Here is a 3,798-nt window from a genome sequence, read left to right as displayed (position 1 = left end):
GTTGATCTCCAGTCAGCAGTTGCACGGACAGAATTTCAGCTCAGCTTGGTATTTAAGACAGTAAATATCATAAATCAAAACCTTTGTCCTTTCATCAACTATTAACTTACCTACCTTTTTCTTGTCCAGTAAGCAAAGTCCATCATATACTATATTGCAATAAGTATATACTTTATCTATTTTTAAGCGCTGCTGTGAGAAAAAGTATTAGACACAAACTGAAATACAGGAGGGAATGGGCACAAAAAAAGTGGAAATACTGAGGAAATCGACACAGTGAAGCACAGGAAATTCCATTTGAATGTAAGAAAACTTTTTTTTCTTATTCTAACTCTTTTCAAGCACTGGAACAAGTTGCCCAGAGATCTTGTGGAATCTCCATCCTTGGAGACAGTCAAAATCCAACCAGACACAGCCCTGAGCAACCTGCTGCAGGTGGCCCTGCTGTAAGCAGGAGGATTGGACCAGGTGATCTCCAGAGGTGTCTGCCCACCTCAACCATCCTGTGATTCAGTGAACGAAGCTGGCACTAAAAACTATTGAGCAACCAAAAGATAGCAAGACTCTTGGCAGGTAAGACATTAATATATTAATAAATACGTACTTTTTGACAGAAAGTGAAAATGGGAAATGTGTGCATGTAAAAAAAACCAAAACCTGTCAGCAACATAATTTCAGAACCTTGCTTTTGGAAAAGGCAATGCAATTTCTATTGTTGATATATGCGAAACACTGTTATTTGTCACTACCTCAAGTAATGGTACTCTTCTGGATTATTTAAAAAATCCATACACGTTAATTTTTAAAATGTTATTACCATTGTACTATCACCATTGTCTGTGACTCTTTGGAGTGTTTGTTTCTTCCAAAGTCATCTCTTCCACTTACTAGCTCCCAGAGTGCTGAAACTGATGCAGTTTCTTCTTATACTTAGAAGGTTACCTGCGGTAACTGTATGATTGGCTAACCTTTTACTTTCTCCAGCCAACTACCTGGGTTAGACCATCATAAAAACTAAAAAAGGGCATTTATGTTGTGTATTGTAAATACAGACTCACAAATTATTATATCGAAATGAATAACATTTTTCATACTATTTCAAGTATCAGAGCTGATAAGAAAGAACAGGTTGATCCTAAGTAATGAGGACAGCAAAGCAATTTCTAGCTGCTCAGATCCACGCTTATTTCATTGATGATCCATTGAGAAGTAGCAGATGCAGATATCGTTTGTCTTATAATGTTAGGTTTTTTCTACAAAAGTAACAATAAGCATTGTAATCCTCTGCCCACCAATAATGATGGTGTCAATTGTTCTCAAATCAGTGATGTCTGGAAGGTCGAAAAGCTTTTTGGTCAAGATTTCTTCTGCAAGTTCAACAGTCCTTGGATTCTGCATGCTGCCATCTTCAGCTGCTGGGGCGTGATGGTAGTTCTCCTTTTGGAGGCTCTCTAGGTTAGATTGGCTACGTCCACAGTAACAACTACTACAAACCAACTGGGACAGAGCTGCACCCATTATTCCTTTATTATAGTACCTTACAAGCGTTTTCTTGAGATGGTGGATATGATGAACCCAAAAGAAATAGGACAGTTTTTGGTCTTACTACTTGGTGTTGGAAGAAAACCTAAAAGCCTGTTTTTCTACTTCTTCAGTCCCTTTTACTTGCAAATAATCAAGACAATCTGCTCTCTGTTCCCACATTCCCACTTCTATGATGCATCAAACAGCATCAAGACCTCACACCAACCTCTTCACAATAGGAGACAGGAGGATGATTTTCCTGACACAGAGGTTCATACAGCCCTTCTTTGTGACATGACCATCACTGCTCTCAGGGCTGGCTAAGAAGTGAGTTACCCAAAGAAAAAACACTAGGTGTTGGAACTGGCATACAGTAACACCAGAGAAGGCACCAAAGTTGTATGCTAACCTTGCATTGTAAAATACAGCCCCTATATGTATTTTTCCTCCAGTTCATGCTGCTTTTTAATTAATTAAAGTCAGAGCTTTAACGCCTCAACCAGTCATCTGCTATAATAATACAAGACCCAATAGAAAATTAAACAATATATAAACAACAGAACATCAGGACTTTTAAGACGGAAGTTCTTTGTGTAAATTTCAATGTCACCCATGAAGCAGTTAATGTTTTCTTAATACATGTTGAGGAGAAATTAATAAAGAGATAGGCAGTCTCTAAGGAAATTTGTTTTCTGTCTAATCATGGAAGATCTTTTCTACAGAGCTTATCTACTTTTGTGGCCATGTTCTCTACAATGACAAACATCGTGGTTTATCACTGACTTACTATCTATGTTCGGACAATATACCTACACCTAATGTTCCTTAAGGGTTTTGCTACATGAGTCTGCATTTTTCTTTAAAGATGAAAAGCACTACAGGCCGTACCATACTTCTAAGACCGAGGCCCCCAGTAAGAAATAACTGAGTATTACTGGAGATGAGTTAATAAAGGACAATGCAAGTTATCTGAATAGATGGCGGCCTTTTCAGATGTACAAAAAGAATGGCGGTCTTAGATTATGCCTTTATTCTACAGTTACCAGGCCATACACCAGCCACAAGTAATGCATGTCCTTTTTTTGACATGGTCAGGGACCTGTGGAATGCAAGGATGCTATTTCCTTTACCATTTTGATCTGCAGGTAAGAGTGCACCAGTATCCTGACGAGAAACTCTGTATTCGAGAAAAAGTAAAAACTTTAAACACAAAACAGAAGGAGCAGGTCTTTAGCTGGTTGATTTCTTTGCCTTGAACATGTTTCACAACTTTTCTGGATGCTAAGCTATCTAATGAGCCCTGAGTAACTATAAGAGACACCTGTAAAATTTGACCTTTTGCCAATCAATTACATTTCCTTCCTCATAGACCCACATGCCACCCTGCTGCTAGTAGAGGCAACGAAATGGAAAGACATCAGGACTTGATGTGGAGCTTGCTGCAGATCTATTGCAGTGACCTCTTCAATCTCCTGCTGAGTTCACTTTGCTAGCGCCAGACAGACGGGAAGCACCACGGAGCAGGCTGCGTGTTCCCTTGGACAGGCGCCGTCTCTTGGTGTCTGCCCAGTAGCACTGTTGCAGCACAGGTAATAATAACACCGAAGTGCTTATTATCCTGCTGCCTAGTTGCAGAAGGAACATCCATCAGGCATTGTCCAATGCAGATGGGAAACACCACCTGCTTTAGTCTTCTTCATAAAGCTATGTCTGTAATTTATAATCTGGGAAGAGAAGGTAACGGGCAGGGAGGTTGGAAAAAATTAGCAAAGTACAGGAGAGCAAGAATGCTCTTTTGAAAAGCCAAAGGAGCTTAATTTCAAAACGCAGTGTCAGCTAACTACAGAGAACCATAAACACAATTAAAAATAGCTCTATACAGACAGAGATTTTCTAGCATTTTTGGTAGGTAGTTTCATATTTGAATAGCTTTTTTGATCTTCTGTATTTCAGCACAGATGCTTTGATAATTTTGCTATCAGTGTACTGCTCAGCAAACAACAGTAATTCATGGTTGCTTGCTGAGATTTGGGTGGTACGTGGCTGATCATAATTTTCAGTGTCAACTTCAAGTGATATGAATTCATTAAATAATCTTGAAAAGAGCTGGCTTGTAGAGCATTACGGATTCCACTTAGTAGTGATTATAGACCAAATGTTAAAGAGTAGATGGATATTCAAATAGTCTGTTATTCTCAGATAGTGAGAATTGTTCCTTACCCTGTCTTAAGATTCTTGCATTATCTTGCACAAATCCATTTCACTTTTTCAGTC

This window comes from Pterocles gutturalis, unplaced genomic scaffold (assembly GCF_000699245.1).
Source record: "Pterocles gutturalis isolate BGI_N339 unplaced genomic scaffold, ASM69924v1 scaffold31785, whole genome shotgun sequence".
Taxonomy (NCBI): Eukaryota; Metazoa; Chordata; class Aves; order Pterocliformes; family Pteroclidae; genus Pterocles; species Pterocles gutturalis.
Note: the sequence above shows the minus strand (reverse complement) of the source record.